This window comes from Lissotriton helveticus, chromosome 9 (assembly GCF_964261635.1).
Source record: "Lissotriton helveticus chromosome 9, aLisHel1.1, whole genome shotgun sequence".
In the NCBI taxonomy this organism is placed as follows: Eukaryota; Metazoa; Chordata; class Amphibia; order Caudata; family Salamandridae; genus Lissotriton; species Lissotriton helveticus.
This window is the reverse complement of record NC_136070.1, coordinates 36,395,009-36,408,310: the sequence shown is the minus strand read 5'-3', so window position 1 is coordinate 36,408,310 and position 13,302 is coordinate 36,395,009.

Sequence of the window (13,302 nt, the reverse complement as noted above, 5' to 3'; positions counted from 1 at the left end):
TATCGCACAATAAAGGTTTTCAAAAATAAAAAAATAAAAAATAAAAAAAAATAAGGGGTACAATAGATATACATCAGAAACAGGTGCAAATGAGGACAAAGCAGATAATAATGCAGAAAAATACAGGAAATGAAAAGGGTATCAGGGGGGTTTGGGAACCTCCTGCTGAGCAGGTCGTGGGCGAAAAGAGCGAGTCACACAATTATCCAAATACATCGTAACAGGGAGCCATAGGTCTGCACGCTTGGTTGCCAATTGGGCAGAAAAAACAAAAGCAGTATCAAGCCTATGTTTATGGCAAATATTGTACCACCATGCTTTAAAAGAAATGTCAGAAGAAGTCTTCCAGTAACAGTAATCTGTTGGAACGCAACAGCCAAAAGCAAATCAACAATGCGAACATGTAGCGTAGTCCCCTCCCAACAAGGAGAAAGGCTCCCTAGGAAAATATGGGTGTGAGATAAGGGAATACATGTATGGAAAATTACATTAATTTGAGCCCAAACCTGCAACCAAAAATCATGTACATGTTTACAAAGAAATAGCATATGAAACAGAGTAGCGTGCGGTGCGGAGCAGGACCACAAGTGTCTGAGACAGTAGAGAATCTTCTGTTAAGGGTGAAAGGGGTATGGAGTAACCTGTTGTAAATGAAAAATAAGGATTGCGTTAAGGACGCTGCCCTGGATGTTTTGCGAACCTTTGTCCATATCTTGTCCCACAGGGATATTGGCCAAGACACAGCAAGGTCCTGTTCCCATTGCTCCTCCACCTTAGACTTAGGTCTAGTAGAGGTATGAGCATGGAGATGCGTGTAAATAAGGGAAGCTTTAGGAGTAGTATGCAGGAGAGAATGAAGTTGAAGGGTAGGGTCAGGAGAAGCAGAGGAGGGTGATGCCTGCATAAGCCGTGTGTAGACCTCCATGACCGCTGTTTTAAGTAGAAGGTATTTGGGGGCAAAGGATGAGGGTAAATCAAAGGAGAAACAAAGAGTGTGAAAAGGTAGAAAGGTAGAGTGTGAGAACAACTGTGAAATCCAGAGCAATCCTCTGGTCCGCCAGGATTTCCAGTAGAAGGGTCTATTATGAATTAAAAGATATTTGTTCTGCCAAATTGTAGACAAGAGAAAATCAGCAATAGTCGTAGGGGGAGGAGGACTAGAAGCTAAAAGGAGCTTGACAGTAAATTTATGGATGGGAGTAGGAATCGAGAAGGGTTTACGAGAGAAAGAGATATACTCGGTGAAAGAAAATGGAGAAAGGAAAAGGCGTTCAACTTTAGTCCACAAAGGGCAGGGGGAGACGGGATCTTGGAGCCAAAAGGAAGCTTGGCATAACAAAAAGGCCCTTTGATAGGCAGGAAAGTCCGGAAAATTGACTCCACCTTCAGAAGCAGGGCGAATTAGTCTGGCAAGGGACATTCTGGGTTTCTTGTTATGCCACAGGAAAGAGGATAAGATCGAATTAATTTTCTTAAAGAATTTGGCTGGGATAGCAACAGGGATATTGGAAATGGTATAGAGGATTATAAGAGACAACATCATCTTAATGGTGTCGAGGCGACCCCACCAAGACAGATATAAAGGATGCCTTCGAGCTGTAAGGTCGGAAAGTTTCTGGGAGCACTTGGTCATACAAAGGGAAATGGTGTCTGAGATGGAGGGAGTGATGTGCAAGCCTAAATATTTAATGTGAGAGGGACTTCAGGTGAAATTGGAAGTACTAAAGTCAGGTTTAAAGGTGAACTTTGTCAGGGGCAAAATCTCACACTTGTCATTGTTGAGTTTACAGCCAGAAATTGAGGAATAATTTCGCACTTCCTCCAGGAAAGCGGGGATGGAGTCTGTGGGATTAGAGATGAAGAGCAAAATATCATCCGCATAGGCAGCAAGTTTAATGGAAGAGTCCGCAGTTTGAAAGCCATGGATGTTGGGATTTTGGCGAAGCTTGGACAGAAAGGGCTCTAAAGCGAGATTGAAAAGGAAAGGTGAAAGGGGACAGCCTTGGCGAACGCCTCTACCAAGGTCAAAAAAAGCGGCGATCTGACCATTCGCATAAACCGCGGCTCGTGGTCGAGAGTATAACAGTGAGACTAGGGAAGTGAATTTAGGGCCAAAGCCGAACCATTCAAGAGTATGAAAAAGATATGGCCATTCGACCCTGTCAAACGCCTTCTCAGCATCTAAGGCGATCGCTGCAAGGGGAGTCTGGAGGTGGGATGATTTTGACAATATATTAAATAAAAGTCTGGTATTGTCAGTAATGTATCGACCCTTGACAAAACCAGACTGCTCTTCGCCTAAGAGATCGGGAAGGAAATGATGCAATCGTATCGCCAATGCCTTAGCAAAGAGTTTGTAGTCAATATTGACAAGGGAAATGGTTCCGTAATTTTTGCAATGCTTCACATCTTTTCCCTCTTTAGGTATTAAACAAATATGTGCACCAGAGAAGGTGCCTGAGGAATTACTTAAGTCAACAATGGTGGTGAGGGGAGAATGTAGCTTTGGGATTAACAATATGGAAAAGTGGAGGTAGAATTCTACTGTAAAACCATCTGGTGCATGAGCTTTATGATTTTGAGGCGTTGGAGTGCAGTAATCAATTCTTTCTGTGAAATATCATTCTCCAAAGAGGAAAGGTCGAGAGGAAAGTGTGCAGGCTTTTGGATATTAGAGAAAAAACGTTGGAGGGAATGGAGTGAGGGTTGGGTTTCAGAGGTGTATAAGGTTTTGTAGAAACGGGAGAATTCAGTAAGAATATCGGCGTCTTTATACTGTAAGGTAGAATTGGTGTCATAAATAGATTCAATGTTCAGTCGGTTGTGCTTGACCTTCAAATAATTGGCAAGAATTTTCCCAGCTTTATTTCTCCCACAGTAAAACCTAGCACTAGACTTTAGCAAATACAGGGAGGCATCTTCCGTGGACTTTTCATTGAATTTTATTTTGGCAGCGACAAGGGCCGTCAGACTATCGTTTGAATGGGAGGTGAAGTAGACATGTTCCAATCTCTTATTGTCACAAAGGAGCTTTTTAGTGTATAGGCGGGCAGTCCTGCGTTTCTTTGCAACATATCCAATGATAAAGTCGCGAGCTGCTGCCTTGAAAGCATCCCAAATGGTGTGTTGAAGAAGGGAGGGGGTATCATTGAACATGAAATATTCATCAAAAAAGGCAGTGAAGGAAGCAGTAAATTTGGGATCCAGGAGGAGGGTATTGTTGAAGCGCCATCTTTTGGGTCCATCAATCTTAGGAAGCACGTCAACGCTGATGACAACTGGGGCATGGTCCGAGAGTAGAATTGGACCAATTTCAGCAGCGGTGAGTGTTTGAGCAAGAGTATGAGATACAAAAATATAGTCAATTCGCGACTGGGATCAGTGAGAAGGAGAGTAAAAAGTAAACTCCCGCAAGGATGGGTTGCATAGCCGCCAGGTATCGACGAGCTTATGTTGGGAAATGGCTTGAGTGAAAAGCTTGTGTGATTTATTGGGGACATAAGTGGCACCAGAATTCCTATCAATAAAAGGGTCTAGAGGATGTTTGCAATCTCCAGCTAGGATAAAATGGTCATCCATGAATAGGGTGATACATTGAGAAAACTCAGCCCAAAAAAGAGGTTCACCATTAGTGGGAGCATAGACATTAAGGAGGGAGATTGGAACAACTCTAAGCGATAGTCTGACATGTGTCCATCTGCCATTAGCATCTGATTCTTGGGAAACAATTGTGAGAGGGAGAGATCTACGACATAAAATTGCTACACCATTACGTTTACCATCACCTTGTGAATAAAAAACCTCACCCACCCAGCCTCTCTTGAGTTTTGCTGATTCTACGTCGGAGAGGTGAGTTTCCTGGAGGAATGCAATATTGACATTCAATTTGGCAAGATGTGACAAAATGCGTTGGCGCTTAATCGGAGAGTTAATACCCTTAACATTCCACGATACTATGTTCAATGACATATTAAAAACAGTATTTCAGAAAATATATCATAAGCACAATTAGGATAAAAAGTCATGAATAAGGAAAAACAGAAAGGGAAGATATAAGAAAGAGAGGATGAATGTATAGTAGAGATTGGGCAAAAGAAAAGGAAGAGGAGATCAGTGAGAATGGGAGAGAGTGCAAGGAGAAAGAAGAAAGTGGAAATTAAAAGTAGTTGTAAGGAGGTCAGATGGAGAAGAAAGAAGACATGAAAAGAAATACAACCTGAAAAAAGAAGATTATCATCATTGCACAAATAAGGAAACTGGAACATGGGAGGAAGGGTAGAAGACAAAAACGAAAAACAAAAAAGGAAGAGAAAACAAGAAGGAAATATACCTACAAAAGAAGAAGACGAGAAGGAGTCGAGGGGGGAAGGGGCCATGTAGGTAAGGCAACACAACCAAGATCAGCTGGGCGGGGAACCGGGGAGACATCGTCAGACAAGGAAGGGTTCCTATGGAGACAAAGAGGGGAAAAACGAGAATGAGTTACGAACATCGGTCAATAAAGAGACCATGAAGGAAACAGCAACAATGCAACGCAAGGGAGGGAGCAGTCAAACAGGTGAAAACGCTATAAGAGAGAAAACTATGGCGAGAAACGAGAGCATTACAAAGGCAAGCAAAACTACAGTTCAGCCAGGACAAGAGGAGGAAGATCCAGAGGCGTCCATGGCGGTGGTCTGATGTGCATTAATGAAACTCTGCCGTTGCACCGGGTCTTCGTAGGCAGTCGTTCTGTTGTTGTAGGTGACTTTAAACAAACAAGGATGATACAGGCCATAACGAGCACCCATGGAACGAAGGGCCTCTCTCATACCCAGGAAAGCCTTCCTACGATTCGCAGTTGCCTTGGCATAGTCCTGAGCGAAGAACAAAGAAGAGCCAGACCATGTTAATTTGGGGAGAGCCTTAGCAGCTGCTAGAACTTTCAAGAGATCGGTGTACTGCAGAAAATAGAGAATGACGCCTCTTCGTCGTTGTGACATGGACATTGATGTCGGTAGATGGCCAAGATGATGAGCATGCTGAATGTTGAGAGACGTGCCTTCTGGTAAATGAAGCAACTTGGGGAGGAAAGATGTGAAGAAAGCAAGCGGGTCTGAGCCCTCAAGACCTTCCACCAAGACATAAATGCGAAGGTTATTCCGCCTGCCTCTGTTTTCTAACTCCTCCACTTGGTTCTGAAGAGCGCCCACCTGCGAGGTTAAATGCGAAGCTGTGGTCTGAGTTTCCTGGAAAGATGCGACGGATTATTCAACCGAGGAGACCCTTGTCTCGATTTGTGACCAGTTGTCTGTAAGAACTTGAAGCTTGGCATTGGTTTCCTCCATAAAAGGGCGCAATGTTCCGATTTCCTCAAGAAAAGGGCGAAAAGATCTTATTTCTTCCAGCAAAAGTTCCATAGAGACAGGTGCTGATTGCTTGAGTGGCGAAGGGGGATCCTTTTTCGGCCGTTTAACGGTGTTTTTTAGGCGAGAGAGTCTTCTAACTGAGAGAAGACGGAGTAGACTTTGGAATTTTTCACAAAGGCCACCTTTGTAGGCGTTTTGGAAGGTAGGCGCGACATAGATTTGAGCCGTCCCATAAAGAGGCAACTGGAAAAGAACGGGCACATAACGTGCTGTCGCAGCGTGAAGAGATGGATAAAGCCACCAGGGAACGTAAGAGTAGTAGAAGAGGCCTCTGAAGAGAAGAGGAAGGCACTGTTAACGATGAGAGAGGTCACTTGAAGGAATGTCCAGTGGTAGGCGCTAACCATGCTAGGTGCTAACCATGAGCTGCATGAATGGAGGGAAGAAGCATGGAGGATAGCAGGCACGGCTGCAATCGAGAAGTGGAGCAGTGAAGCCAATGGAGGCCAAAAATAGCAACTGGTCATGTAAGAGTCAACAAAGATAGAAGCGTAGACACAGACATGGTGAAAGGAATCTGGAGAGCTCCGCCTGATGGAAGCAGCCAGGCCGAAAGTGCGAATAGGAAAAAAATCGCAGATGCGTCACAGGCCACACAGGGAGGACATCTTAGTCGGCTGAAGCAAAAACAGACAGGGCTCTCAGGACTAAGGGCACTGCACTGATAATATCAAAGTAAAGGCACAGCAGCGTGTAGAGAGCCAGCAGGGACAGAGAGGATCACCAGAGAGCCATAACCTGCAAGGCAAATGGGAAACAAGTATACGCAGTTGCCATCCAGTTGAGGGGTGCCCAAGGATATGCGCCAGGTATGAAGAAGAGTCTCTGGAAGTAATCAAAATGACTGCTATGCCAATGCGTAAGCCAATGTGTAGGCGACAAGCAATCTGCCGCACTTACATTGCATTAGAATGATGTTAGGAACCAGTTACATCGGTCAGGATGGAGCAAAGTGTGAGGCGGTATGAGGGCCCAGCCGAAGCAAAAGCAGCGGGGAAAGTGCAGTTACATCCCGGCATGAAGAGCACGGTGCGCCAGAGTGTACAAAATGGCGGCCACGCTGGGGACAAAGACGGTACACTCACTTGCAAGGCGCTTCTTCTGGAGGGCTTCAAGGGGCTCCAAACGTCCCACGGGCAGCGGAGGTCGTCCGATAGCAGTTACAGCCGCCAAACAGAGGGTAGCAAGCAAGACGCGCTCGCCCCTACCAAAAGAGCGCACCGCGCCAGGTCGCGTAAAATGGCAGCCGCGACCAGCAGAGTGTCCTCAGGTGCAGGGCGATGAATTCTGCCGCCTCCGGTGAATGCGAGAGTGTCGCAGGGGCCTCAGAGCACCATAGAAGTATTCCGACGCCCGACCATCGCCTCCAAGTCGGAAACCGGGGATTCTGAACAGCAGGTCTCCCGGAGCCGCGACAGAGCCTCACTCAGACGCCGCCATTACCCACGGGCGCCAAGCCACCCCCCCCCATTTTCCGATTTCTCATGATTATATAACGCATGCGTTACAACGCGAAAGCATTACCACGTTTAACCGTTACCACAAATATGCATTTACCACGCATACCTTTACTACAAATTTCTTTGTAAAAGCATGCATGTTAAGGGCATATATGTGATAAAGGTTTTACCTGACCCCTGCTCCAAGTCCAGTCCCTTGCTGCTCTCCCATCCTTTTTTTTAAAGTACCCCTCTCCTGTACCGCGACCCCCATACTAAACCCTTATAACAAATACCCCACCCCTGCTCTGAACCCTAAAAACAGACCCCTGTGTGACTCCCTTCCCACACCATCACCGGACCTTCTTCAAACTACCCCGCCCCTGAACCCCAGAAGCGGATTGCTACCCCCCATTTCCAGACCCCCTACCCCTCCCTTGCCCTGAGGCCCAAAAAGGGGACCTGTTAACAGATACCCCTGCCCTGAACCCTAAAAACTGGCCCCTGCGTGACTCTCAGCCCACCTCTCCTCCCCCGGCGCTTCTTCAAACTACCCCGTGCCCTAGAAGCAGACCCCTACCCCCACCTCTCCAGCGCACCTCCCATCTAAAAACTACCTGTCCGCTGCCCTAAATGCATTAAAACATTAATACATTCAAACACATTAATTTAAAATCCCCCTTACCTCTCCACGTTTCACCTCTCCAAATCTTCTGAGACGCGACGCGTGTCGTACAGAGGAAGGGTCAGTTTCCTCTAACGTCACCGATAGACCACCCTTACCACACACGTACCTTTTTCACACATAGCTTTACAACGTAAAGGCCTGCGTGGTAAAGGCTGTGCGTGGTAATGGTGATTGCATTGTAACGCATGCGTGGTTACGTATATGCGGGGAAACAGACACGTTGGAATAGCTGGACAGGGGGCTTGCCTACTATGGGAACACTACAGTAGAAAAGAAGGTATGGATTTCTTCCTTTTCCTCCCTTCTCCCTTCCCCCTCTGGTACCTTGCTCTTTTCTGCACTACTACTCACTAGAGTTTTCCAATGAGAGGACTACTCCATTTTATTATTTAAAAAAAAAAATCTTTTTATTGGCATTTCAGCAAAAACAAATTTAATAATCAAGCAGTGCACTGCTAAATTCCCCAACTCTGTCGTACTCGAAGTATCAATCCTGCCCATCCCCAAATCACCCCTCTCCCCACAGTCCATTTTAGAGACTTTTAAAGGCTTCTGTTTAGTGGTAGTTCCACCGCAAATTTGGTTGGTAGCTACAAGTAAACGAGACTGGGCAATAAACTGGGACTTGGGCATGCAGCAACTTCCTGAGCGGCTGTCTGCATCTTGTTATAATTGTTTAAGCAAAGACTGCAGTTGATGTATTTTGCGCAGAATCTTATAGACTCTTAAGGGCAGATTTACAAGCCCCTTGCGCCACTTTTGCGTCACTTTTAACATGGGATAAGTGTAAATCTGCCCCTCAAACCCCAGCAATATTAAGAGGAGTCATTCTCCCTTGAATTCTACTCCTGGGTAAAACTCTGGCCGGGGCTGTATGGGGGCCGATCAGCGTCTGGGTGCCTAAGCCCCCTGTCTTGTGCATTGTGCACAAGGGAGTGAAAGATTATTTGAACAATGGAATATTGGGAGATCCATTGACGACCGTGAAGTGAATCGGAGCCAATAATTATTGGGAGAGGCCTTTTGTTCTACTTTCAAATGTTTGTATTTGTGTTATTTTTTACTTTAGAACCTTCTACCCTCATTGGGTGGAATGTTCCAAAGCCTTATAGCCATGCCCACTGGAATTATATGGAGGAGAGGGCCAAATTACGCGGCAGGAGTGAGTAAATTAATCCCTTCCATGCTGATGACGGTATGGCACACAGTGCTCGTGTGCTGATGACGGCTCCCGGCCGTCATCACTGCACCCGCGATTGGAATGTGCCGCGCAGGTGCAGAATCGCGGCCGCGAAGATAAGGCAAATTATGCAGCATATTTTGTAATAGTTTTCATTATTTCATCTGTGGGCATTGGTTGCGCCTCATTAGTACTTTCTTTATTCGGGTGCAAACGCATCCATAAAAAATACAATAATGCAATCAGACAATATAAAAGAAAACACAGCATAAAATAAAAACATTATAAACAACTAGAACGTCACCAGCATTTAAAACAGTACAGATTGATAAAGCTCTGAGAATCTAGAACTATATGCACCATTGCGCTAAACGTGACATCATGAGTGCAGGCCATTCAGTGATCAATCAGTTCTAGAGAGCCTAGATCTGCAAGCGGCGTGCAAAAAGCTTATCACTGCACAGAGGGTGTAGGGGTTTGGTAGCAACTGTAAGTGCAAAAATACCAATTTGGCCTGCCTAAACTTCAAACTCTTTAACAGAGGCCGGAGAAATCGTTTCCTTGGCAATGAGGACAACTTGTACAGTAAAACAAAGAGAAGCGTGTGCTGTGGAGATCTAAGATCGAAGCCACAAGGACCTCTTTGGGTTAGAGGACAAAATCCAGCCGGGGATGCTAAAAGATGGTGAAATTGATTGAATCTAAAATATGTGATTAAAAATTTATCTTGAACGCTAGTTAGTGCAAAAAGGCATGGTGCTATGCCTAATACAGATTTAAACCCCTTCGCAGCGGGGATAATTCCCCCGCTGTGCTGTGGGGCGGGGGGCGCGCACAGTGCCCCATGCTCATGATGAGATCAGCTCGTCATGAGGCACAGTGCTCATGTTCTCATGACGAGCTGAGCTCGCCACGGCCACACCCTTTTGTGCGGAACGCTCAGCACAGCAGGGGAATTATCCCCGTGTGTATGCGTTCCACGGCTCATGACGAGCTCAGCTTGAGGTACGGTGCTCGTGTGCTCGTGTGCTCATGACGAGCTCAGCTCGTCATGAGCACACGAGCACCGTACCTCATGACGAGCCTAGCTCGTCATGAGCATGGAAGGAGTTAAAATTACATAAGCCCTCACTGTGGGTTTACTGAGCTCAGTATTTTCACGATGCGCATTGGTAAATGTATGGTGTAAGTCTTTTGTGATGTTAACATCCCCGGGACTTAAAGTGTCATGTGCAAAGAAAATGCCTGGCCTGCCTATAGCCTGAAAAGACTCCTTTACATATCGTATCCATGGAATTGTATTACCATGTTTCAAAGCCAGACCATCCCATAGGATCAAGCGGTTTAAACCCTTATCCTCATGTGTCTATATCTTTATCCAACACAGTAAGGGTTTAATTGCCTCATTAGTACCCACATAACATCCAAATATAGCAAGTTGATCAGCCCAGCTTTGCAAAAGGCCTTCCACATCGTGGTAAAACGTGTTGTTGCATTTTTAGTACCTTTTCGGCTGTTTGAGTTGGAAACAATTTTTCTTAATCTGCAGATTATGCGTCAGATGATAAATTATGTGTCATATGTGTCAAATGTTTAATTATGTGAAAATTGCTGCAGTTGCACAATCACATAATTCAAGTGGCCCTGCTATAGTCCTTCTGCCCCTGAGAAGTAGTGATTGTTAAAGATCCTCTCCCCAATTTATATATATTTATATATGTTTTGTACATATATATATATATATATATATATTCTTTCACTCCTTCTCCACAACATACAAGGTAGGCACCGACACCGTGAGGTAAGTATCAAGGATTATTCTTTATTCCATACCGTAGACGCGTTTCGACGGACCCAGCCGCCTTGGTCACTATATATATATATATATATGTATATATATATATATTCATACACGCATATATATATATATATATATATATATATATAGATAGATAGATAGATAGATAGATAGATAGATAGAAAGATAGATAGATAGATAGATAGATAGATGGATAGATAGATAGATAGATAGATGGATAGATAGATAGATGGATAGATAGATAGATGGATAGATAGATAGATAGATAGATAGATAGATAGATAGATAGATAGATAGATAGATAGATAGATAGATAGATAGATAGATAGATAGATAGATAGATAGAAAGATAGATAGATAGATAGATAGATAGATAGATAGATAGATAGATAGATAGATAGATGGATAGATAGATAGATAGATGGATAGATAGATAGATAGATGGATAGATAGATAGATAGATGGATGGATAGATAGATAGATAGATAGATAGATAGATAGATAGATAGATAGATAGATAGATAGATAGATAGATGGATAGATAGATGGATAGATGGATAGATGGATAGATAGATGGATAGATGGATAGATGGATAGATGGATAGATGGATAGATGGATAGATGGATAGATGGATAGATGGATAGATGGATAGATGGATAGATAGATGGATAGATTTGTGGTAAGTATGGCTAGGTCAAGCTGAATGTTTCTATGTTAAACTAAAGTATGGTTAGGTGTGGCTGGACAGCACAGCTGTCCCCTGACCTGATGTGATGAACAGAAGAATAACTTTAAGAAGCATTACTAACAGAAGGACTTTGAATCTGCCCACATGATGTTTCTCCCTACTGGATTGGATTGCACAGAGGGTATGTGCCTTTCACTGAAAAAGATGTCCTGCATTGCACATGTTATGCTCAATGTGATAGGCCTGAGTTGGTTATGGTGACAAGCCAATATGCAAGACCGTAGACTTGTCTGCTTCATTGCTAAAAGTTAGTTAGATGCCATAGATCCGATCTGTTATAATGAAAAGTTATAACAAAGGCAAAAGACAGTCAGATTACCGTAGGTAGGCAAGGGTCGTAGTTACACCCCTCTAAAATACCCTGGGATTTTTGACCGTAATTAATGATTAAGTCTGGCCTAGTGACATTTTTAGTTGTATCACTAGCCTCAAGCTACAAAAATACATAGATACATATATATTACATAGAGGTAGTTACAGTTGGGTCAGAGTTTCCTTTGGAAGAGTGGTTTTGTTTTCTGATAAGTTTGGCACTGTTTGACGAATCCGCACAAAACATTCCCAAAAACGAAAAAGCTCCTCTGCCTCAGCTCCTTTGTGGAAAGTTTTTAGCTGATGCATTGGGCAGGGGCCAAAACCAAAGGGGCGGTGGAAACAGATTTCCCATGTTAATTCCAATAGGAATTTTTCTCTCCAATACAGGGAAAAAATGGTTGTACTGAATTATAACAAAATTGGCAAAAAGTCTGAACTTTTCTCAAAAACTTTGTTTTTGTGATTTGATGTAAATACATTCAGCTATTTAAAAAAATAGCATTTGAACAGATACTTGGGTTGGGTATGAATGGGTTAAAAAGTTAGCAGTATCTGGACTGTTGGTGTCCAGATATGCTGTACATGGCCAATTTAAAGGAGACTAGTCAGTCTTGAGGCTGACATGAATAATATATTGTGGCAGCCATTTCAGGATTCAGAGACAGGATCCCAGCATTCTGAAAATGAATAAAAAACATAATGGGTCACACCATGACCCCTATGGACATGTAGGTGGGTGGGTGGATGGTCCCAAGGCGAGACATCCCACACCCTGTGATTGGCTGGTCCCAACATGGCCAACATGCTGTGGTAGCCATTACAGGACTCTGAGACATGGTTCTCAATGAAATGCATTTTAGCGAATGTCCGGTTCTGGGGGTCACAGAAAGGAGCACATAGAAAGAGCGATAGCAGATTTTAGTCGCTATATGAATTGGTCGGTGGTGATGTTATATTCATTTTTGGAATTTGTCAGTTGATTTTACCCTGTGAAAATGTGGGCCCTCTGTCGGGGGTTTGACCAACCATGTTTTTCTCATTATTTTCTCAGAAAGGTTATGGAAGGTGCTCCAGTAGCTAAAAAAAGAGCATGTTTTCTATACGTTCACACTATCTTGCTCAGCCATGTAAGAGTAAATTCTGATATTCTGAGTAAAACATACTTCCCACAGCCTCTCAGTTAATTCTCTCTTGTTGTACTGCAGCCTCACCATAGTGTTCTAATAAATAACTAGAGTGCTCACATTCGATATTTATGACAAAAGTGTGGGAAACTTGAAAACCATCTTGATGAAATCAAAACTGTAAAACTAAAAGACATTTCCTACAGAGAAGACTGCAGTAAATAATAAAATAAGAGAGATCTTTTTGCCATAAAAATTATGGTTAGGGATCTAAAAACCTAAAAATGAGGACACATTCCCTGTGAGTTCTCCAATAATTTGAGCCATACATGGCCCTAGGGACCACCTCCTGGGACACAGCTGTTTGCTTTGGCTTGGTGGAAGCATTACCGCTCCCGCCAAGCAATAGCAAACGCTACTTCATTTTTAGCAAGCAAGAGCAATAAAAATGCTCTTGCTGGCTGATAGTGGAGCAGAATTGCTTTTGTGCGGGGGCAGAGCTTGCCAGCACCGATGGCGGATGCTTGATCTTGGAGCTCCGCGCCATCGCCACAATAATCCTACAAAATCCTTCCAATTC